We start from the raw sequence: 26,284 nt of genomic DNA, 5'->3' as shown, positions 1-26,284 counted from the left end.
GTCAATCAAACTGATTGACGCGCGAACTCGGGAACAAACTCGTTGATTCTGAAAAGGCCCCAGTTCAACTCGTGACTATCATAGCGCCGGTGTGCCTGCCAAGAGTTTTATATGGTGGACGCTAAGCAGCAGCTTCTTTCCATATATAATAAATTGGTCAGCTCGCACTACTCCTGCAAGGCTGTAGCCATTGGAAGAGCTTGTGATCACCCAGCTTCTTCCAGCTTTTTCACACGAAAGTATTTTATGCCGGGTCCACCAAGACTTCCCTGATGTATTTCCAATACGTCAGCAAAATGCACGCGATCACACGGCAAATCAAAAAAAGTTCCGTAAACGGGAGACGAACCCAGAGCGTCTCCGTCGGCGATGATAGGTGACGGACGTTCTAACCACTTCGCCATGGTCACACATGCCGGAGACTTCACAAACGCACCTTTTATCTCACACTTTCCTCTCACAGTACTCATGGCTCGCGGGGTGGTGTCGCCGTCTGGGAGCGCTAGAGTGAAGTAATGCATGGCCTCCGCGATTAGCTCCGGCAACGCGCCCTTGCACCGTTGCTACGGCCGTCCCGTTCGGCGCGTATCCAAAAGAAGCGTAATTTTAGCATTACCTTACACAGCAAGGTGGCGGCTTTAGGCTAAGCCTCGCTCATAGCAGTAATCTATATTTAAAAAAGTCACAGTTTCGCCGCAAGGGCGAAGCAATGAATGCGATAGCAAGAAACTAATGCTATACGAAGTGAGGCTCGCCAATGGATACTCTCAGTTTGAACAGCGCTTCGGTTGCAAAGGCGGCCGAAGCAGAGAAGGAAACTAGCGTGCTTCAAGTGTCGAGCTGTGACACTTGATAGTTCGCGCTCATCTTCTGTTTGTTCGTTTTGCGGCGTCGCTTGAGCTCGAGTGACTTTCGTACGCTCCGTAACATGAGCGCGGACATCACGGTGAAAGCGTGAAACATCCCTCTTCCCCTCAGCACGAGAAAACCGCGCGAGCAGACAGCGGAAGGGCAAGGCTCTCCCTGCGCAAACATAAGAAGAAGCGAGCGAGCTCTCCGACGCGCTCCTCGCGCCATCTCGCTGGTAATGAAGAAACGCTTATAAACGCCTGCCGTCTCTGAGTCCGTCCAGCGCTAAAGGGTGTGTATATAACGCTCGCCGTTAGCTACGTGGAGGATCTGCGTTTCGTGGCGTAGTGGCTAGCGCCACTCGCTGCGGAGCAAGAGGTCCCTGGTTCGATTCCGCGCTTCGGAAGCATTTTTCTGAATTATTTTTCTTTGGGGCTTTTATATATATATACATACTTATACATATACGGTGCATGACGGCGACGGCGACGGCAAAATTCAGCCGAGACTGTCCATATAATTGCTATCGCAATAAAAAAAATAGCTCTGCGACTCTCGCCGGGCTGTCACACTGCGTTCCCCGCTCGAACCGTGAGAAATCACCGAGAGACTAGAAGCGAGACACGACGCACGTCGCGTTTCCCGTCGCGTTTTTAGCCCGGCCGTGGTGCGAACTTTCTGCTAACTCTTTAACATTCCGCGGGGTGGCGCCCTTAGCCCAAGCTTAGTAAAGAAGCTCAGTGTTCAATAACCGACGCTCTTCTGGCTATCACACCGCTTTCTGTGCTTACGCTCTCCCCGCCCAAATGGAGCAGCCTGAGCAACAGTAGCAACGGCACATTGTCAGAGCCAATCTCGGAGGACAGGAGTGATGCATCACGACACTAACGAGCACCAACTGCGAGCGTTTCGGTAGTCTCAGCGCGTACCGCTAAAAAAACTGCCCGTACCGCTAAAAAATATCGTTAGTAAAAGATTCTGACGCTTTTCTTGCAGAGGTGCACTTCTGCACTCAGTGGAACGACAAACGAATGAAAGAAAATGTTTCTGGTTTGAAGACACCACCCAACTTTGTCAACCGCCCTTGACGTGACGCCGTGTTCCATCGTAGCCAATGGAACGCAGCGCGCGCTGAGCGATGGATTCGACCATTTCGTACTGTTAGCTCGTTCAAAAGGGGGTGTCGCCAGAGCTCGGAATGATTCCCAGTTTCAGCTAACTCGGGCCATCCTGCATAGCCCGGGCTCCTACCTGTTCAAGCAGTACGTTGTCCGTCTCCTCCATCGTCCCCACGGGAATGCCAGGACTGCCGTTCTATTAGACAATGTTCTTCTTCGCCCTTCCGCCACTCTGCATCGCCGCTCCGCCCCATATCCTGCCTGTTGATTCACATTCGGAAAAATAAAAATTGCAGTTTTTGGGGGGAAACCTGCGTCCTGTCGATGATCAGAAATACCTTCTCTGCGCCCGGTCGATATGTTGTCTGTGCAACATGTAGGTGTTCCCGTGCAAGCTTTTGTTGATACCGGTGCCACCACTTCTGTTTCGCTTAGTGACTTGTGTTCGCGGCTCCATGAAGACAGAACGCCTTGTGTGGGACTTCTGTTGCGCAGGCCAAATAACACACTGATTCAACTCAACTTACGGTGTGCAACCCATGTTTTGTTTGACGACACACATCACATCTGGGTGATTGTGTTACCCACGTGCGTTCATGAACTTATTCTGGGTTGGGACTTTCCGCATTCTGTCTCCGCTGTTATATTATGTAAGGAGAACGTCGTTCACATTACAAATACATCGGATGCATCTTTTTCGGTTCCGTCACCTTCAACTTGGCGGTCGCTGATGATTGCGTGTTGCGCCCTGGTCACGAACGCTGGGTGACTCCACGTAAGATCGAACAAACGATGGCTGGTCGACCTCTCAAATTTATTTCAAAATTTTTATATTATTGCCTGAGGAGTGGAAAGAAGAGATCCGCAATTTGTTTTGCCGCCAAAAAATTTTTCGAAGCACAGGAAATCAATAATCAATAATCCGGCCTGCATTTTATACACTTGCCAAGCAAGTGTATAAAATGCAGGCCGGATTGAATTTATTTTTATTAAAAGGCCAGGAGGTACCGAAAAAGGTGTCGCCGGCACTGAAGACGTTAATTTTGAAATTATTTGGTCACTGCAGCAGCCACGAGCGCGGGGCTACCGAGCAGGCGCGTGCGCACCCGAGATGCTCGTTGTAAGAGACGGCGCAGTGAGAGCTCGTTTTCGCGTCCCCTGACCGATTGAGTTCGAAGCAGCAACACATCTCGGGTGACTTTAACGCACGTGCGCCGGTAGTCGCAGTGATCTGGTTAATGACGTCGATTTCTTTTTCAGGGGGCATGAGAATGTCATCGTTAAACTGTGCGTTCCGTGAAGACCGTCATTGCAGTGGTAGCAAAAGCACGCGTAGCACAAGTAGTCCGTGTCACTGACAGTCACTGAGCTTTCCGGCGTTAAACGTTCCTTCAAAGCATTTATGTCTAGGTCGGTAACTCTGCGAAATTTTCGCTTCTTCGCAATAATTAAAGGAGTAGTGACACGATTTTGAGACATCGCAAAAGTGACTTCGTTGGTATGCATTGTCAACGCTGTCCACACACTGGAGTCGGAGATCACGTATAAAATATTTTAATTTGACTTTGAATTTTTCGTCGCTGAGCATCTTCAAGGCAGCCCCACTGTAAGGCCATTATCCTGACGAGTCAAGACAGTTCCCCCGAGTTTGCGAGTTATGCGTCCTGCATGCACCCTAAATCGTAGAATTCACTGTCAGGGTCACTGGACGACAATTCACTCATCGTTGTTTATGTGCACCACGAGCAGATGACGAATTTGCCGCTAGTATGTCGCGAGTTTATGTATCTCCGTGACGTCACACTGCCATGAAACGACACGTAGAAGCCACCCCCTCGATATCGAAACCGAAAGCGTCTTTTTAAGGTGGCGCTAATTAAAATATATACGATGCATTCCCAGGCACCACAATAGTCGTTTTAGGTTTCTCGACACCAGTATTTTTATTTAGAGCAACAATCCGAATTTTTTTAAATTCGTGTCAGTACTCCTTTAAGCTTCTTGTGCTTCAAAAGGTAGTCTCCACAATACACTCATTCAGAGCTACACTATCTCGCCATGAGACGCACAGGAGGAGTAGAGCAAGAGCAAAACGCAAGACCTAGCCGCGCCGAATGAAGTGTGAACAGCACACCGAACGCGCGGCCAGTTCACGCCGTCTGCTGCCGACATCTAATATAGGCAAGCGCATCCGGTTACCGATAGTTTTGCTTTTCTTTCCTTTGACATTCCATATTTTTGCTTTGCCACTGGAGCACCACGTTCATGCTTTTCACTGATCGCAACTGGCGCAGCGCAGTTTCTCAGGCAGCAGCGTGCGTGAAGCGAGCGCTCATAGCTCCCTTATAGAGTTTTCATCTTGCTTCCATCTTCGCCGTGTTATCAGCGCCTAGCTGCGATGCGAACAGAGGGCGGATAGAATAGCAAAGCTCCAGTGCACGTGCGTTCAAGTCACCCGAGAGGTGTTGCTGTTTCGAACTCAATCGGTCTGAGGACGCGAAAACGAGCTCTCACTGCGCCGTCTCTTACAACGAGCATCTCGGGTGCGCACGCGCATGCTTGGTAGCCCCGCGCTCTTGGGCGCTGCAGTGACCAAACAATTTCAAAATTAACGTCTTCAGTGCCGGCGACACTTCTTTTGGTACTGCTGGCCTTTTAATAAAAAGAAATTCAATCCTGCCTGCATTTTATACACTTGCTGGGCAAGAAGTCGGAATTGCCAATCCTTGCCTAAGGATCTTATTGGAGGGGCCGTGACTATTAGTGCAACGACATTACGCAGCATGTTTTTAATGATTTTGAAAGCTGATGTGGAGGATAATAAGTGGACAATGTTTAAGAAATATACAAAACTGGTTTTTTTTTTAATTATCGTCAGAAATTTGCATTGTTCGGTGTTTTCTTGAAGTTAGCTCGATCATATCTCTTTACTGAAACGGTAGATAATTATAAGATTCGGCAGTTTGGTAGATAAACATGCGAGAAACGTAATGCGGAATTTTTGTCGCTCTGCTAGAAGGCTTTTTTGAGATAAGGACGTTCAAAGTAAAGAAAATAACGTTCCCTGGGCCAATTTTGAGGTTTTTTATAAAAACATCTACACTACACATAAAAACTAAACATACCTGAGCAGAAGCAAAAACGTGCATATATTTAGTTAAAGAAATTTCAGCTACCTAACTTTAATACATTTTGTGCAATTCATAAAGAAAGTTGGCCAAAACAGCAGAGCGGATGAGCGCTCCACTCCACCTCTTCGTCATTATTGATTTCCTGTGCTTAGAAAAAATTTTTGGCGGCAAAACAAATAGCGGATTTCTTCTTTGCACTTATCAGGCAGTACTATATAAAATATTGAGATAAATTTGAGAGGTCGACCAGCCATCGTTTGTTCGATCTTACGTGGAATCTCCCAGCTGTCACAATTAGCCAGGTAGCCGATGGTGACACACCATTCGTCCCTTCTCCTCACAGCGATTCACACAGAATTCTCGTCGCCTCTTGTCTCCACTGGTTTTCTTGTGGCAGCGCTCTTCAATCCGCTTGCCACACAACTGCAGATGTGCTGTTAGGTAAAGGGCGGCTGAGGCAATGCTAGACGCCTGTGTACTAACTTCTGTTGCAGCGCTTTGCCCATCTTCATCACGAGTCCAGTTTCAGGTTCAAGTTATTGCTCTTTCCGAGCAGTAATTGGTTCCTACCTGACAGCTGCTCAGTCCGAAGCGCTACGGGCGATTTCAGCTAAGTACAAAGCCTCCTTTGATATCGGTGCCACAGCACTGAGCCAGACTTCCATGGCTGTACACCGTCGGCCATATCGTGTTTCGCATTCGGAACGGAAGGTTATTGAATAACACGTTGACGAAATACAGTAAATACAATAAAGCCCTCTTCCCGTCCCAGGGCTTCTGTCGTTTTAGAGAAGAGAAAAGGTGGCTCCGTTCGTTTCTGCGTTGTTTACCGAGCGCTAAATAAGATCACATGCAAGGACAACGTATATCGTATGCCTCGAATTGATCACGCTTGGTGAAATATTTTGCCAGCCTTGTCCTGCTATTGGGCTACTGAGAAATCCTTACGCAAAAGGCTGACATAAAAACGCCTTTGCAACGCGCGAGGGGCTTTATGAATTTAACATTTGAGCGCGTGCTTGATACCGTTCCTTGCGGCTTAAAATGGAAAACGTGCCATTTATATTTGATGATATCATTACTTTTTCATTTAGCTTATATTGAATGATTACATTGCACGCTGTGCTAACATATGTTATAAGTCGCCAAAATGGTTATTAGCGGTCGGTGTGATGTCAACTGACAGCTCTATAACGCTGGTACAGAACGAAATCGACATTTGCAGGTGGAGGTGACGAAGATAGGCTTCGTTGTTCGGGCTCGCTTTCCACGGCCAAATTTCACGACGTCCAAGTGCCAGGCTGAACAGGAACTGCAGGGACAGGCTGTTCTCCTGCAGCAACTTAGTAAGGTGTTCTAGTTGTTTTATGCGCTTCATGAGAAACAGCTTTTGTTTTGGCCAGAATTTCAACAGAAATTAGTTTCTACTTCTGTCATTTCTCTATATTGTCACGGCTTCTGGCAACTTGTTGCTTTAGAAATCCTAATGGTTTAGAAAGTTGAATACGTGGATTATTTGCTGGACTTCAGAAAAATGCATTTTTCTATGTCGTACATTGGAAAGTCCAATGAGCACTTACAGTATTTGGGCTATTTTCTTTTATAACATGCTGCCAGCTGAACTCTTTTTTTTTTAAAGCAGTACGTTGTATCTTAATAAATCTACTCACCTGTTCTAAAAGGCGTTCACTATTTTGCACTTAAGATATGCACAGCAAGTAGTTCGACGTGGAGAGTGAGCAGTGTTTTAGAGAAGAGCATTCAACATTTGTGGGTTCTACGAGGACAGCATCAAGGCGCTCCCGACCACAGTTTGATTTTATCGCAGCTACCGAGGCCACAACGCGCTGATGCCAAAATCAGCGCTCTCTGCTGGTGCATTTGTGCCGTGTGCAAAAGACAAGTAAAAAGTTTCGCCAAAGCGGTGAAACAATAAATGTGCAGATAACTGAAGCGTCCTACGAGTGACGCTAGTAGCTAATTCCTTCAGCATCGAACCTGGTGTAATTGAGAAAAACGCTGCCGTATGTTAACGCAGCCGCTGCAGCACTAAAACGAACCGCGTGATCTTAATCACTTAATCGCGAACCGAGCGGCGTCACCAGCACAAACAAAGGCCGTCTGCTAATCTCCGTAAATATAGCGGATGCAGCCGCACCCGGTTGAGCAAAGTGCGGAGTTTGTGCTAGAACCACGCAGGTCGTCCATCAGATCTCACTTAGAGGCGCGGATTGACCACACTGCGACACCACGTGATCACCGCTACGCTAACGGACGGGGAAGGATCGACCAAGGACAGCCAGCATTCAGTGAGACCTTCTATGATTATAAAGCTTGAGATGCTTTCAAGGACCCCTAAACCAGTCATATGTCTAAATTTAGCTGTGATGTTGCAGTCGTGCACGAGTACGCAACAAACACGTAGACGCGATAATTTTCTTCAAAATGGTGCCGTTATCCGCCTCGTGCGCTGCTGCTTCGAGTTGTACTGGTGGCGCCACCAACGGCGAACGGTGGCGAAAGGTGGGTACGCGCGACTCATAGAAGCCGTGGGCGAAGCGCCCGTTACTCGCCGTTTTTCTATTCATTTTTCATTCTGGTTTGATATTTGTACTGCCGACGCTGCTCCACTAGACAACCATGCCGTTTGTTACGTCGATTGTTCTATATTATTTGTTTTCAAATGACAGGCCCGTTTTCTTATGCGTGCGCGCGATGGACTGCGTACGTTTCTTACGTGCATGTGTCCAAGTTGTTTGCGTAATCCGTTAACACAAATGAAATAAAAACTGTTGCAATACAAAACAGCATTCTTGTTTTATTGAACCCCCCAAACAGTACAACAACAATGACTATTACGGCTGTATGCCTTCTTAAGAAACGCACAAAAACACACGCGTTTTTATCTTCGCCCTACACTCGTAGCACTCAACTAGGCCAAGAAAACCAAAATCTAACTTGCTGAACATTTTCACAATCGTCACACAGCTGTATAATAATGCGTGAACGTACTTTCGCAAATGACCAACAAACATTCACACAGCGTTTTTTTTTGTTCACAGACCGTGTTAACATATGAGAAAGTTCTAACTGCATTGCAATCACATATTTCGGAATATCTAATCACTTTGACCATTGAAGCCACAATCCTCAAACACATGCGCTTTAAATTGAGCATGGCATTACTCAGACGTATATAGGAAATGCGCACGCGTGACATTACTCAGATTTATATAGGAAATGCGCACGCGTGTAATGTATCTCGTACGCTAGATTCTCCTTTGGTACGTGCATCTCAACATAAAATGCGATTCTAGAAGTAATGTTCGTGGAGTAGCGAGCATATAGAAGGGCGACTACTTACAGCTTCACTTACCTTTGCAAAAACGGTATTCCAATTGCAATTCAATATTAACCGATGCAACAACGATAACAACACACTTGTTGCACACAGGCGTACCAGGTTGACGCGCGAGGCCAAGCGCGCTATTTTAAGTAGCACAATCGTGCGCGTACAGTACGGTAGAATATTCTGGCACAATGTCGTCAAGCTTGCAGTCACTTCAGCGGTTCCCACGATGTAGCACCAGGTGATGTCCTTGCGTCATCAAACTACTACGATGCCGAGAACTACACGCACAGCTGACTTGGAAAAGCGCGGTCTTGTAGGAGGCCATCTTGTCCAGCAACCAACGGACAGAAGTCCACAGCTGAGGCGTCTGAAACATTGCCGTTGATGAGATGGTAGCTGAACGAAATCAGGGCTCATCGTCCGATGTCTGGCCACCGCCTTAACACAATATTAACGTTGCAACGTTCAAGGAAGACACGGCGAAAGCGACGAGCACAGCCGGTCTTGTCGGGTGCGCTAGTGCACAGTGCTCAGCGCGCGCTCTCACGGCCACCGAAAGAAATAAAAGAAAGTGGAGAGAGTAGTCACCTTGGAGCATGGCATGTCGGTGGAAGCAAGAGGATGTGTTGCGTCGTCGGTGTGTCGTATTGTCGAGAGATGGCGCTAGTTTGTTTTTGCGCAACGAAATCGCAAACTTCATTCAAAATGCATGGGATCATATGGGGGGTTGGGAGAGGGTGCAACCGCCTGAGCCGAGTGGTGGCGCCACCATACCGCTGCATGAGGCGGATAGCGGAGGACACACGTTTGATTATCTAAAGGAGCATATCGCTTTTTTCGCCCTTTTTTTCGCTACGCTCCTTTTTTTCGGCTTGCCTATCCTCCTGGCCGACTGGTCCTCCTTGCCGTGCGATGTAGTAGAGCAGCGAGCGCGTACCTCTGAACAGACAAACAGGTTGCTCTTGTTGCTCGCATGACCAGATGCGAGTGGTGGCATGAGAGTGGACTTAATGCGAGTGGTGTTGGATTTGTGGGAAGCCTGCGGCCCCTAGCACTGCCGCCAGGGTGTCTACCGACTGGGAAAACCGGGAATTCTCGGGGATTTTGGGTAGTCTGGAAATTCTCAGGGAAAACTCAGGGAAATTGTGCTCCCATCAGGGAAAATCCACAGTAACTTTATTGAAAGGCAACGAAAGTCGCGGTAGCGCTGGCTCGATATTTTGTGAACGCATTTTTCAAATCGAACGGCTGCTGCGGCTGCGCGGAAGTGGCGCACCTCGATGCTCTCATCGCCTTCGGAGCGGTGAAGTGGGAGAGAATTCGGCTAATGCGTGGCATGCGGGAACCATGAACCACGACACATCGTATCGCGCAATGTTGTCAGGGTGTTCTGTGACTGCGCGGTGTAGTTCTGTATTCTTTCTCGCGTGTGCTGTGCGTTAGCGCCCGATATGGTGTTTTTGTTATCGCCGCGTGTCAAGTAACAAGCATGATTAGTTGTAGAAGCGGTCGCAGTAGCGAGCTTGAGTTATCTTGCAAGCGATCGCAATCGTTCAGGAAGCCGATGTCTTCGACAAGGCTGGTATCTTGCAAGCCATACCGATCGGCGAGAAAAAAGACGACGCTTGTTGGCTGTTATCGGAGAGCTCACTCGCTCTGATCCCGAACTTCAAAGATGCTATTTAGGACTCCGTGAAGAATAGAATAAATTTCCAAGCGAGAGCTAGCTTATACTAACGGGCCCATGCACAGCAAGTGAAAGCTTTTTTCTTTCTTTTCTTCCCGATGAGGGCACTGCTGAAACAAGTTTTAGGCAGTCGACCGATATTTTTGGGGGTTGCAGCTCGCAATTACCAGCCACACCACGTGAATGTTTGCTACAAAGACGAATTACAAAACTTTTCAGAGCCAATGCATAGCGGCGACCGAAATTCGCGACACCAGCACGGGTCCCATTTGCTCGATTCGGCGCGCGACGTCGGAAAACAGTAACGTTTCCACCATAATCGGATGTGCCGTAATTCAGGCTGTTGGCGTGCTTTCATGCGATCTTAGCCCGCAGCTATATTGCTTTTTTTTGCGATAGCACTTATATAGACACTCCGACGCGAATTTTTTTTGCCTTCGCCATGATCTTCCTTGTCAAGTCCAAATCGCGAGTACATAACCCCGCGCGTCGTATGCTCTATGCGCGAGTGAAAGCGCGCGAGCGCTGCCGACGAACGGGGCTTAAGCAGAGATGAAACGTGTCGACTGTCTCGCTCGCGCGATGGGCACATGCAGATAGGAGCCGGCGGGTTGGGGAGGTTGGGGGGGGGGGGGCTGCGTGAGTTCGACAGGAAGTGCGTACTTTGTACCAGCGGGCGTGGTCGCGTGCGCTGCGGTATCTTTAGTGGGGATCAGCAGACGGCTTATGCCTTTGTAGGTGTTGTGGTTGCTTTGCCTGCCACTGCCCAAAAGGGATAAAGAGAATCTTGTCCCTGCTCTCTACCTCTCCCATCGCTCTACTTTTTCCTGCTTCCCTACATTTAGAACGAAGATTTCTTAGGCACCGCCATAACCCCTCTGGGCTGTTGTAAATATGCGTGACCCACCAAAATGCACTGCGTCAGCCTTTGTACCCCCCTCCCCAATTAGGTACTTGAATCCGCCCGTGAGCCATAGATAGGGCACTTCTCTTAGTGCCGCGGCTGCGTTTCCTGAAGGAGCGAGCTGCTAGCTTATATTAATATAAATTCCTCTTTGTTGCTATCGGATTTACTATTTTGCTCTCACGGTGAAACTGCGACTTTTTTTCTAACGTGGGATGGTTTTCGATGTTTTGCGTTCGTGGAGAGCAAATGGTTCGGCTGGGAAACATGGTAGCAAAGCAGAAAAAGCGCAATTCCACACTGCATTAAACCCGCATTTGTTTCGTATTTACATGTGACACTCTGACAAGGCATCTAACTGTGATTGCTGCACCTCAGGCTCAACAAAATTGAGTTTTTTTCACACAAAAAATAAAAAAAAAGGTTTTTTCATGTAGCCATATTAGTCGAGCATTCTTGTGGCATTTTCAGTTTAAGATTAATCCTTCAGTAACTCTGCCTTGCACGAAAGGTCGAATTTCAGTTTAACGAAGTTTCGATATAACGAAGTGAGTTGCCGCTTTTACCAACTTCCCTATATTGAGGTTTAACTGTTCTATGTACTGTTCAAATGGGATTAAGTCGTTTTTATTTTCTAACATGCGTATTAGAGAGTGACATCACCGAGCTATATGGTCTCTACCCATCTTGACATAAAACAAAGTTCTGCTTCACTCAGGGAATTTTAGCAAAAACACTCAGGGAAAACCCGGAAAACTCAGGGAATTAAGAAAAGTCAACTCGGTAGACACCCTGGCCGCATTTCGCACTGCTGATCATTACAGCATGGTGAATTCGCCGTGCGTGTTTACTTGAACTTTTCAAAAATATCGGAGGTTGTTTAGGGGCCCTTCAAGCTTCCGTAGTCGACTGCTTCCAAATGACTTTGATCTAAATGCCCGCCTTGTTATCCGGGCAGATGCCAGCCCAAAAGTTGACAGAAGACTCAATTTCCCGTTAAAGGGGACCGTGAGGTGATGCGAAGCCGTAGCACTTGCACGATCGCGTTCTGTTGGCGTTCGTTTGGCATGCTACCGACCTCGCGTCGTGGAACGCGGAGGAACGCTACGCGCGTCGTGTCTTCCCTCTAGCCTGGCCGTTAATTCTCACAGGGCGAGTGGGGAACGCGGTCGACAGGCGCGCGAGAGGGGGGTAGCGAGGAGATTAGAGAGAGGGGGAGGGGACGCGCATGCGCTGGCGCTCGTCGCGGCGTTGCGCAGGAGAGAATTTCGGCATGTCTAGCCCGCGTTTCAGAGGAAGAGTTGAGAGGGGAGGGGAAGTGGAGAGGGCAAAGGGGATGTTAGAGAAAGGATAGCGGAGGGGAGTGGAGAGGAGGTGTGTGGAGAGGGTATGCGCATGCGCAGTAAGGGTGGTCACGCCGCACACCACCACCACCGGTTTGAACTCCGCTATAAGATGCTTCGCATCTAAAAAGCGCGGTCTTTGGCAGTAACCCTTGGTCCGCGGTCGCATTATATACCCTGGGTCCGATAGGAACAGGTTATAAAATATATTGCTCCATTGTGCTGAGTGGTTCTTCGTGCTGCGACTATGGCTTCATCGTCATGTACGCTGAAATATAATTTACGATTTACATTAGCGACGTTCAAAATGGAGATAGGGCACCATAATTTAGCTCTTTTAAACGCCAGCGCAAATCCTGCACTTTTTTTAACGCTAGCGGTGAGCGAAGAAACCGCCCGCTGCCAGAGGCAACAGTTACGTGGAGCGGGTCGCCGCATCGTTGGAAAGATTGCCCCGCGCACCATCCTGCGGTTACGTCGTGCAGCATCGGCAACTTACGCTAATCAAAGCTCAAGAATTATCTCGCAGAGTGACAGCAAACAACGTCATCCATATGGACACGTGGACTGTAGTGTAGTGTAGTTTTGTTTCTTCTTGCGAGCATGCACAAGATTGTGTCTAGTATAAATCCAACAAATCTGCTTTGCCGGTAGACTTTTGATGCTTACGTCAACTGCCGATAACGGTTTAGCCTGTCAGTTCTTAGTGTTTCTGTGATGTTATATGCGAGCAATTCGACTGCAGCACCATTTGCACTAAACTGCGTGAAGAGCTGAAGCCTTTGACATGAAATAAAACAGTAAGCTGGGTGAATTATAGCTGTTTTGTGAAATGAAAAAGGAAGACAAGAGCGTTGGATGGACGCTGTTTTTTTCATATAAGCAGTTAATTCACGGAAAATAAAATCAAATGACGTGTACATATTGTGAAAGGGCAGCAGTTAATCCTAGGACTAAAAAATTATCTAGCTTAGAGACGTCTCCGCGTTTGCACAAACATGATAACCTTCCACAATCTCGCGGTTGCATTGTCTACCATATTTGTACACTATTTTAACGGACAGATTTCGGTGCCACCATAATGGGCGGTTAACCTTGCCATTCTGTATAACCGAACAACGAAACCAACAGTGCTATATTGACATCTACGCAGGAAAACGGTTGGGTTTGTGCATTCGACGTTTGCTGATCTTATCAGTTGACGTTACGAGATACAAAAAAAAAGACATTAGTTTAACAGCCCAACGTGGCGGCGCCCATACACCTTACGTCGTCTCTACATCTGTTACTTTTTTTTGAAACAGGGGTTCGAAATGGCTATACATTCTTGACCCGATTCTAGCCGCCTGAATTCTTGACAGAAGCCTTGACGTGCTCGCTGAGAGCCCCGTCTGCCTAATGAGCGCCTGCATAAAGTGTGCGCCTGCGCACGTAGTGCGCACACCACGTCTGCTCTTCGCTTTAGACCCCCTTTCTCTTCCCTTCTATTTCGCAAACACTCGGCTAGGTATGCGCCAGAGAATTTGGGCCAGCCCCACTAACAAGTACAGCAGGTGCGAGAGAGAGCGAAAACAGTGGAGAAAGAGAGTGCATCGAAAAAGGTTGAGGGAGAGCAGTAAAGAAGGAAGGTGGAGCACGAGGTGGGAGAGAGTAAAACCTAGTAAAACGAGGAGTGCTGAGGCAAGGAGCACGGAAGGAGGAGGGTGGCGAGTGCTAACTGAAAACTCTGCTCGGTGAAGTGGAGAGGTGGAAGGGAAGGAGGTGTCGAGAATAGGCTTGAAGAGAAGGAGGAGAAGAAATGAATAAACCGAAGAAATATTTCTTGGCGGAATTAGAACGGGTGCGCCCACATTCGAAAGGCACGCTAGCAGAACAAATACTGATGGCAATCGCACGATCTCGTTGCAATAATATATATATATAAGAATTTATAAGGCCCTTTTCGCAGCAAATAATGCAAGTCATACAACTGCTTGCCACTTATTTTAGTAATGGTGCTTTATATAACGTCAAAAATGGCGATAGTGCTAAAATTATGGAAAGGTACTACCCCCTCGGACCATCAAAGCGCAGGTAATATTCAACCGCTTCATCGTCCAAAGGGGCACAATTATAGCGTAGTCAATGGCCTGCAGGGCGTCGTGTTTGGCTTCTGATAATTAAGATACATGGTCATACGTAATATTTAACGGCATAACTAAGCTATAGCTTGTTTAAGTTGTTTTTATGATCTTTCAGGTATAAGGCACACGTTGGCGTTACGTGAAATATCATAAAAACAACCTAAACAATCTATAGCTTAGTTAGGTCATGAATTACTACGTAAGACCATGTATCTTCATTGTCAGAAGCCAAACACGACGCCCTTGAACAGCTCTACAGGTCATTGACTACCTTATAATTCTGCCCCTTTCGACAATGAAGCGGTTGAATATTACCTGCCCTTTGATGGTGCGAGGGGGGTAGTACCTTTCCATAATTTTAGCACTACTGCCATTTTTCATAATATATACAGCAGTATTCCTAAAATAAGGGGAAGCAGTTGTATGACTTGCATTATTTGCAGCGAAAAGGCCCCCGCTGGAATCCTGCGCTGACGTGGTATGCAGTGGAGGGGAGGCAAAGGAAAACTTTGTAGGACCGTGAGGTTGTTCAGTTGGAAGATGTTTTTCTCGCTTAAAACGAAAACTACTCTTTTCAAACTTCCTGTATGTCATATTCACAAAGCACACTACACAAAGATGCAAAAGTCATATTTTTATACTTGGAACGCCGCATTGTGGAAATGAAGCCGCAATAGGGGCAAAACACTATTTTTCCCAAGTTCGCCGCAATATTTTGGCAACCTTTCTTGTACTTTCGATCCGGCAGTCTTTTTATCACTTACTATAGGAACTTACAAAGCCCTCAATGTGAATATAATACTCGCGGAAAAATCGGTGCTCTTTCTAAGAAAGCCTAAATATGCAGCATCTTGCCACTTTTCGTCAAGGCCAAAAATAACTAAACTTGAAACAAAAATGAATGAACTATCATAGTCATGAAAGAGCAGCGCCTTGAAATTAAGAAAAAGTAAGAAAAAAATTGTTTCGTATTAATGGCTAAAACCAGTAATTTTATATAAATTATGTGCGACACAGTTTCACTTCCGTGAAACTAATAATAATAATAATATTATCTGGGGTTTAACGTCCCAAAACCACGATCTAATTAGGAGAGACGCCGTAGTGGAGGGCTCCGGAAATGTCGACCACCTGGGGTCTTTTAACGTGCACTTAAATCTAAGTACACGGGCCTCACACATTTTCGCCTCCATTGAAAGTGCAGCCGCCGCAGCCGGGATTAGATCCCGCAACCTTCGGGTCAGCAGTCGAGCGCCATAACCACTAGACTACCCTGGTGGGGCCACTTTCGTGAAACTGTATATATGTATATCCAAAGAGGGAGAGAGAAAGGCTCAACTTGGCTTTCCTAGGCGTAACTAGCTAGGGAGGCTAGGCGTGTCTGGTATGCTAAGGAAGGCCCAGTTCCGCAGTTCCTTCAGGCATCGCACCACCGGTGCGCAGCTTTCTAACTTTTTCACAGCGATGTTGTTTAACACTTTCGTGGGCGCGAAAAAATCTTGTTTTTTGCATAGTCATGGAAATATTTTTTTTTCCTGCCACTGAAATTAAGTTGAGGAATAATTGTTATTTCTAACAGTAATAATTTTAAACAACAAAGTTATTTTGAATATTATCAAAAAATATCAAAACAAAGAAAAATGTAGCAAGAAAAAAATTAATAAGAACATAACGCACAGGGCAAATATTTAAAAAAATCAAAATGAACGTTTTCAATACAAGGCCCTAACAGAATAATACTGCAAATATAAGCTCTGTAAGTTTAACAGTTACTTACATACAGAAATTTAACATAAGCACTAGTGCATATCATGCCACCGCGCAAAGTAATTTCTCACCGCTGTGAAAAAAAAGTTGGCTGCAGATGTTTCGCATCAAATTTGTTTTCTACTCTCCTTTCCTCGTAGCAGTTCTGGAATTTTTTTTTTGTTTTTTGTGGTGGGTTCTGGGCACCGTGAGGTGCCTTCCCGTGTATACGTTGAAATGAACAGTGTATCCCGTTTGTGAATGCGCCAAAGCCCGTAATTTGCGTCCTGATTATTTATTTAATTAAGCGTACCTTACAGCCACCTAGAGGCATTGCGTATGGGGGTAGTGCAAGGAAATGTTACAACGTGAACAGTGTACAAAAGGAGCGGGTATAAATACATAAAGAAATTAAAACTAAGAAATAGTTACTGTAAGATATGCGATAACGAAGTAAAGATTATGTTAGCTTATATACACTAGAGATAGGGAAGGAAAAAATACGCTTTGAATTACGACAGCTCATTTACAAAATAAAATTTAACACATTAAAATACGAGCAATATAATTACAGAATGCACGCGACATAACTTGGCTCTAGAAAAAACAAAAAACAGGTAGAAAGAAACAGAAAGAGGAGGCAGAGGCAATAAACAGGGAGAGAGAAAGAGCGAGGTAATAAAGACATAAAGATAGAAAGGTCAATAAAGAAAAAAAAAGAAATATCAAGAAATAAATAGCAAGAAACGTACAAAAACAGGTACAAGAAACAGAGATAAGGAGCAGAAAGAACAAAATAAAGAAGCCACTAAGCTCCACCCTTACTTCAGGCTTGGCACCACTGTGCTCGGATACAAGTCAAGAAAAGCGTATCGAGGATCCCTCTCCATTCAATAATTGTCGCGGCCCCCCTGTGACATGCATAGACACGCTGCTTTGTGATTCCTCTCATGAGCACTGCGCGAAGGCGGAGCACATGCAGTAGATGGAGCTGTTTGTTCTGTAGATTTGCGCAGTATCCTTTCCGCTGATAGCCAAATCTCGTATACTGTTCGCAATAGCGAACGGTAATGGAACGCCGTCATGGGATGCGAAAGCAAGGAGTGCAATATAAAAATAAATGTATGTAAAAGAACACACACATGGAGCATTCAAGAACACCAGACTTACAATACTAAACCCGCGGCAGAGATTACGTGATCAACGCTTTATAAGCAACACGTGTGCAGTATAAGAGCATTACACTAGGTACTCGGGCCGCCCTTTTGTGTTGTGTGCCAAATGGAAAACGTGCATTTAAATTTGATGATATCATTGCTTTTTCATTTAGCTTATATTGAATGATTACATTGCACGAAGTGCTAACATATCTTATAAGTCGCCAAAATGGTTATTAGTTGTCGGTGTGATGTCAACTGACAGCTCTATAACGCTGGTACAGAACGAAATCGACATTTGCAGGTCGAGCTATCGAAAATCGGTTTCGTCCTTCGTGCTCGCATTCCTGGGCCGAATTTCACGACAGCGAAGTGCCAGGGGGAGCAGGAGCTCGAAGGGCAGGCTGTTCTGCTGCAGCAACTAAGCAAGGTGTTCTAGTTGTTTTATGCGCTTGATGAGAAACAGCTTTTGTTTTGGCCAGAATTTCAACAGAAATTAGTTTCTACTTCTGTCATTCCTCTATATTGTCACGGCTTCTGGCAACTTGTTGCTTTAGAAATCCTAATGGTTTAGAAAGTTGAATACGTGGATTATTTTCTGGACTTCAGAAAAATGCATTTTTCTATGTCGTACATTGGAAAGTCAAATGAGCACTTGCAGTACTTAGGCTATTTTCTTTTATAACATGCTGCCAGCTGAACTCTTTTTTTTTAGACCAGTACGTTGTATCTTAATAAATCTACTCACCTGTTCTAAAAGGCGTTCACTATTTTGCACTTAAGATATGCACAGCAAGTAGTTCGACGTGGAGAGTGAGCAGTGTTTTAGAGAAGAGCATTCAACATTTGTGGGTTCTACGAGGACAGCATCAAGGTGCTCCCGACCACACTTTGATTTTGTCGCAGCTACCGAGGCCACAACGTGCTGATGCCAAAATCAGCGCTCTCTGCTGGTGCATTTGTGCCGTGTGCAAAAGACAAGTAAAAAGTCAGTTTCGAAAAAGCGGTGAAACAATAAATGTGCAGATAACTGAAGCGTCCTACGAGTGACGCTAGTAGCTAATTCCTTCAGCATCCAACCTGGTGTAATTGAGAAAAACGCTGCCGTAGGTTAACGCAGCCGCTGCAGGACTAAAATGAACCGCGTGATCTTAATCACTTAATCACAAACCGAGCGGCGTCGCCAGCACAAACGAAGGCCGTCTGCTAATCTCCGTAAATATAGCGGATGCAGCCGCACCCGGTTGAGCAAAGTGCGGAGTTTGTGCTAGAACCACGCAGGTCGTCCATCAGATCTCACTTGACCACACTGCGAGGCCACGTGATCACCGCTACGCTAACGGACGGGGAAGGATCGACCAAGGACAGCAAGCATTCAGTGAGACCTTCTGAGATTATAAAGCTTGAGATGCTTTCAAGGACCCCTAAACCAGTCATATGTCGAAATTTAATTGCGATCTAGCAGTCGTGCACGAGTACGCAACAAACACGTAGACGCAATAATTTTCTTCAAAATGGTGCCGTTATCCGCCTCGTGCGCTGCTGCTTCCAGTTGTACTGGTGGCGCCACCAACGACGAACGGTGGCGAAAGGTGGATACGCGCGACTCATAGAAGCCGTGGGCAAAGCGCCCGTTACTCGCCGTTTTTCTATTCATTTTTCATCCTGGTTTGATATTTGTACTGCCGACGTTGCTCCACTAGACAACCATGCCGTTTGTTACGTCGATTGTTCTATATTATTTGTTTTAAAATGACAGGCCCGTTTCTTTATGCGTGCGCGCGATGCACTGCGTACGTTTCTTACGTGCATGTGTCCAAGTTGTTTGCGTAATCTGTTAACACAAATGAAATAAAAACTGTTGCAATACAAAACAGCATTCTTGTTTTATTGAACCCCCCAAACAGTACAACAACAATGACTATTACGGCTGTATGCCGTCTTAAGAAACGCACAAAAACACACGCGTTTTTATCTTCGCCCAACACTCGTAGCACTCAACTAGGCCAAGAAAGCCAAAATCTAACTTGCTGAGCGTTTTAACAGCCGTCACACAGCTGCATAATAATGCGTGAACGTACTTTAGCAAATGACCAACAAACATTCACACAGCGTTTTTTTTTTGTTCACAGACCGTGTTAACATATGAGAAAGTTCTAACTGCATTGCAATCACATATTTCGGAATATCTAATCACATTCACCATTGAAGCCACAATCCTCTAACACATGCGCTTTAAATTGAGCATTGCATTACTCAGACTTATATAGGAAATGCGCACGCGTGGCATTACTCAGATTTATATAGGAAATGCGCACGCGTGTAATGTATCTCGTATTCTAGATTCTCCTTTGGTACGTGCAGCTCAACATAAAATGCGATTACAGAAGTAATGTTCGTGGAGTAGTGAGCATATAGAAGGGCGACTACTTGCCGCTTCACTTACCTTTGCAAAAACTGTATTCCAATTGCAATTCAATATTAACCGACGCAACAAAGATAACAACACACTTGTTGTACACAGGCGTACCAGGTTGACGCGCGAGGCCAAGCGCGGTATTTTAAGTAGCACAATCGTGCGCGTACAGTACGGTAGAATATTCTGGCACAATGTCGTCAAGCTTGCAGTCACTTCAGCGGTTCCCACGATGTAGCACCAGTTGATGTCCTTGCGTCATCAAACTGCTACGATGCCGAGAACCACACGCACAGATGACTTGGAAAAGCGCGGTCTTGCAGGAGGCCATCTTGTCCAGCAACCAACGGACAGAAGTCCACAGCTGAGGCGTCTGAAACATTGCCGTTGATGAGATGGTAGCTCAACGAAATCAAGGCTCATCGTCCGACGTGTGGCCACCGCCTTAACACAATATTAACGTTGCAACGTTCAAGGAAGACACGACGAAAGCGACGAGCACAGCCGGTCTTGTTGGGTGCGCTACTGCACAGTGCTCAGCGCGCGCTCTCACGGCCACCGAAAGAAATAAAAGAAAGTGGAGAGAGGAGACACCTTGGAGCATGGCATGTCGGTGGAAGCAAGAGGATGTGTTGCGTCGTCGGTGTGTCGTATTGTCGAGAGATGGCGCTAGTTTGTTTTTGCGCAACGGAATCGCAAACTTCATTCAAAATGCATGGGATCATATGGGGGTTGGGAGAGGGTGAAACCGCCTGAGCCGAGTGGTGGCGCCACCATACCGCTGCACTATGCGGATAGCGGAGGACACACGTTTGATTATCTAAAGGAGCATATCGCTTGTTTCGCCCTTTTTTTCGCTACGCTCCTTTTTTCGGCTTGCCTATCCTCCTGGCCGACTGGTCCTCCTTGCCGTGCGATGTAGTAGAGCAGCGAGCGCGTACCTCTGAACAGACAAACAGGTTGCTCTTGTTGCTCACATGACCAGATGCGAGTGGTGGCATGAGAGTGGACTTAATGCGAGTGGTGTTGGATTTGTGGGAAGCCTGCGGCCCCTAGCACTGCCGCATTTCGCACTGCTGATCATTACAGCATAATGAACTCGCCGTGCGTATTTACTTGAAATTTTCAAAAATATCGGAGGTTGTTTAGGGGCCCTTTAAGCTCCCGTAGTCGACTGCGTCCAGATGACTTTGATCTAAATGCCCGCCTTGTTATTCGGGCAGATGCCAGCCCAAAAGTTGAAAAATGACTGAATTTCCCGCTTAACGGGACCATGAGGTGATGCGAAGGCGTAGCACTTGCACGATCGCGTTCTGTTGGCGTTTGTTTGGCATGCTACCGACCTCGCATCGTGGAACGCGGAGGAACGCTACGCACGTCGTGTCTTTCCTCTAGCCTGGCCGTTAATTCTCACAGGGCGAGTGGGGAACGCGGTTGACAGGCACGCGAGACGGGGGTAGCGTAGAAGATTAGATAGAGGGGGAGGGGACGCGCATGCGCTGGCGCTCGTCGCGGCGTTGCGCAGGAGAAAATTTCGGCATGTCTAGCCCGCGTTTCAGAGGAAGAGTTGAGAGGGGAGGGAAAGTGGAGAGGGCAAAGGGGAGGTTAGAGAAAGGATAGGTGAGGAGGAGTGGAGAGGAGGTGTGTGGAGAGGGTATGCGCATGCGGAGTAAGGGTGGTCACGACGCACACCACCACCACCGGTTTAAACTCCGCTATAAGATGCTTCGTATCTAAAAAGCGCGGTCTTTGGCGTAACCCTTGGTCCGCGGTCGCATTATATACCCTGGGTCCGATACGAAGAGGTTAGAAAATATATTGCTCCATTGTGCTGAGTGGTTCTTCGCGCCGCGACTATGGCTTCAACTTCATGTACGCTGAAATATAATTTACGATTTACATTAGCGACGTTCAAAGTGGAGATAGGGCACCATAATTTAGCTCTTAAGCGCCAGCGCAAATCCTGCACTTTTTTTAACGCTAGCGGTGAGCGAAGAAACCGCCCGCTGCCAGAGGCAACAGTTTCGTGGAGCGGGTCGCCGCATCATCGGAAAGATTGCTCCGCGCACCATCCTGCGGTTACGTCGTGCAGCATCGGCAACTTACGCTAATCAAAGCTCAAGAATTATCTCGCAGAGTGACAGGAAACAACGTCATCCATATGGACACGTGCACTGTAGTGTAGTGTAGTTTTGTTTCTTCTTGCGAGCATGCACAAGATTCTGTCTAGTATAATCTCCAACGAATCTGCTTTGCCGGTAGACTTTTGATGCTTGCGTCAACTGCCGATAACGGTTTAACCTGTCAGTTCTTAGTGTTTTTGTTATGTTATATGCGAGCAATTCGACTGCAGCACCATTTGCACTAAACTGCGTGAAGAGCTGAAGCCTTTGACATGAAATAAAACAGTAAGCTAGGTGAATTATAGCTGTTTTGTGAAATGAAAAAGGAAGACAGAGCGTTGGATGGACGCTGCTTTTTTCATATAAGCAGTTAATTCACGGAAAATAAGATCAAATGACGTGTACACGTTGTGAAAGGGCAGCAGTTATTCCTAGGACTAAAACATTATCTAGCTTAGAGACGTCTCCGCGTTTGCACAAACATGATAACCTTCCACAATCTCGCGGTTGCATTGTCTACCATATTTGTAGACTATTTTAACGGACATGTTTCGGTGCCACCATAATGGGCGGTTAACCTTGCCATTCTGTATAACCAAACAACGAAACCAACAGTGCTATATTGACATGTACGCAGGAAAACGGTTGGGTTTGTGCATTCGACGTTTGCTGATCTTATCAGTTGACGTTGCGAGATACAAAAAGAAAAAGACATTAGTTTAACGGCCCAACGCGGCGGCGCCCATACATCTTACGTCGTCTATACATCTGTTACTATTTTTTGAAACAGGGGTTCGAAATGGCTATACCTTCTTGACCCGATTCTAGCTGCCTGAATTCTTGACAGAAGCCTGGACGTGCTCCCTGAGAGCCCCGGCTGACTAATGTGGGCCTGCATAAAGTGCGCGCCTGCGTAAATAGTGCGCACACCACGTATGCTTTTCGCTTTAGGCCCCCTTATCCCTTCCCTTCTATTTCGCAAACACTCGGCTAGGTTTGCGCCAGAGAATTTGGGCCAGCCCCACTAACAAGTACAGCAGGTGCGAGAGAGAGCGAAAACAGTGGAGAAAGAGAGTGCATGGAAAAAGGTTGAGGGAGAGCAGTAAAGAACGAAGGTGGAGCCCGAGGTGGGAGAGAGTAAAACCTAGTAAAACGAGGAGTGCTGAGGCAAGGAGCAGGGAAGGAGGAGGGTGGTGAGCGCTAACTGAAAACTCTGCTCGGTGAAGTGGAGAGGAGGAAGGGAGTAAGGTGTAGAGAATAGATATGAAGAAGAGGAGGAGAAGAAATGAATAAACCGAAGAAATATTTCTTGGCGGAATTCGAACGGGTGCTCCCACATTCGAAAGGCACGCTAACAGAACAAGCAGTGATGGCAATCGAATATATATATATATATATATATATATATATATATATATATATATATATATATATATATATATATATATATATATATATATATATATGTAAAATAACTGGTTTGAGCCATTACTACGAAACAATTTTTTCTTAATTTCAAGGCGCTGCTCTTTCATGTCTCTGATAGTTGATACATTTCTTTTTTTCAACTTTCGTTATTTTTGTCCTTCACGAAAAGTCTCAAGATGCAGCATGCTTAGCGTTTCTTAGAAAGAGCACCGATTTTTCCGCGGGTAATGCATTCACACTGAGGGCTTTGTAGGTTCCTATAGTAAGCGATGAAAATACTGCGGCAACGCAAGAAGAAGAAACATTGCCACAATATTGTGAAAAATTTGGGAAAGATAGCGTGTGGCCCCTATTGCGGCTCCATTTTCGCGATGTCGCGGTCCAAGTAAAAATATGACTTTTGCATCTTTTTGTGTAGTATGTTTTGTGGGTATGACGTATAGGACGTTTGAAAAGAGTAGTTTTTGTGATCCCGCGACCTTCGGGTCAGCAGTCGAGCGCCATAACCACTAGTCCACCGTGGTGGGGCCACTTCCGTGAAACTGTGTGTGTATATATATATATATATATATATATATATATATATATATATCCAAAGAGGGAGCTAAAAAGGCTCAACTTGGCTTTCCTAGGCGTAACTAGCTAGGGAGGCTAGGCTTGTCTGGTATGCTAAGGAAGGCCCAGTTCCGCAGTTCCTTCAGGCATCGCACCAGCGGTGCGAAGCTTTCTAACTTTTTCACAGCGATGTTGTTTAGCACTTTCGTGGGCGCGAAAAAATCTGCTGTTTTTTGCGTAGTCCAGGAAATATTTTTTCCTCCCACTGAAATTAAATTGAGGAATAATTGTTATTTCTAACAGTAATAATTTTAAACACCAAAGTTATTTTTAAATATAAAAAATATCAAAACGAAGAAAAATGTAGCAAGAAGAAAAAAATTTAATGAAGATATCAATGCACAGGGTAAATGTTTAAAAAGAAACGAAATGAACGTTTTGAATACAAGGCCCTAACAGAATAATACTGCAAATATAAGCTCTAATAATAATGAGAACTAACATACAACAACGCCAAGGAAAGTATAGGGGGTGTTATCTGTAATATTTAAAATATAAATGTGAAGAAAGAAAAGTGGACGAAAAGATAACTTGCCGCCGGCAGGGACCGAACCTGCGACTCGAATGACGCGTCCGATGCTTTACCACTGAGCTACGGCGGCGGTCATCCTCCCGTCCACTTTATGGGGTATATATGTGCGTTTAGACCTCGGAGTGTTAGCGCCAGTCGCTGTCATGGCGAAGAGTGTGGAACACTCATTGTTCTGCCTGTCGGCGTCACGTAGCACGTAATATTTTTACGAGCTCGCAGCTGACCACAGCGGCTACGAGCTGGCATCTGATGCCAGCAGGGAGCTGACAGCTCCCTGCTGCATGACGCAGAAAACGGCCACATTTTTTTGGCCTGAAAGGTCGGCCAACTACACCTGCTCAGCCTCTCTATTGCCTCTCCTTACGGATGCGCTAGCAGGCCACGACGCGACTGAGCCCAGGGCGACGTGGCGGACACCAGGGCTGGGCAAATATACTTTGAAATTCTATCCTGATACTATACAAGATACTCGGGTAAGACGTATTTGAAGTACAGATACAAGATGATACCGTAATTATTGTTCCTTATACGATACTTCCCAAATGTATCTTAAGGTACTTCGATACATTTGAAGGAAAGAAAGTGACTTTTAAGGGCTCATTTTTTTTGCTAGACACAATGTTAATGAGAACTAACAGACAATAATGCCAAGGAGAGTATTAGGGGTGTTAGTTTTAGTAATTAGGATATAAAGGTGAAGAAAGTAAAGTGGACGAAAAGATAGCTTGCCGCCGGCAGGTAAATTTGAAAATTTGCTATTATAAGTTCACATGACAAAGCAGCAAAGACCTATGTACAAAAGTGCTTACTTGAAATTTTCCTAAATGCTACCAACGTCTTTTTTTATTTTAATGAAATATCTGTTTGTATCCCTATAGTTCTGTCCTTCTTGCTCAAAGTAATCTAGTTTCATTCCGAAACATCTTATTGAGATTTTGTTGACAGTTTAGCATGACAGTTCTTTATACGCTACGCTGTCAGTGGTGTTTGTTGAGGCTTTCGTTATTGGTGGGTGTCGCTGCTCTATTTGGAGATCAGCTAGTGGGTTGCCATCTACTTGCAAGAACGTCATTAAGAAGCCTCCACACGATGGCGCATTTGCCGTTGCAGAGACTTTCTTTGTTCGTAAGTGTTATCGTTTTTATAATACCGCATCACCCACAGGTCTAGCGCAGCAACAATGCTCGTCGCCATATTTTTTGTGATGCATCGAGTGAAAACAATAGCTACAGAGTCAGCGCTCGCATTTCATCGAGGACGAAACACTGCAGCAATGATTTTTCACATTCTACTGCTGCTGGCGTAAAGTGTTGGTTAGCAACATGTTCACTAACGCACAATCCTTCACAATTTCTTCTCCGAGAGAACTTGTGCCGCCCATCAACGTCTCAGACGTATCGTAGTGCCACAGAGCGTGGCAGGATACCACTGCTATACTTTACCTGCTTGACCTGTTTGACCTGCTAATTTGTAACAGGAAAAAAACAAAACTTTACATTGACCTAAAAAAGCAAAATAAATATATCTAAGACAAATAGCAAGGCGGATCCCTGTTAAACAATCACAGTGAATAAGTATACAGGTTGTTTCACGTAACTAGGACCAAATAATTCAAAATGAAGCGTTTAACCGCGACTGAATCAAACCATCGACATATGCTTTACCGTCATGTAGCGCTCGTTGTATTATTGTTTTTATACTGCGCTTAATTGATTAATTATCTTAGGACAATTATGTAACATTTTTGATACTCACTTTCG

This window comes from Rhipicephalus sanguineus, chromosome 2, assembly GCF_013339695.2.
Source record: "Rhipicephalus sanguineus isolate Rsan-2018 chromosome 2, BIME_Rsan_1.4, whole genome shotgun sequence".
Lineage (NCBI taxonomy): Eukaryota > Metazoa > Arthropoda > Arachnida > Ixodida > Ixodidae > Rhipicephalus > Rhipicephalus sanguineus.
Note: the sequence above shows the minus strand (reverse complement) of the source record.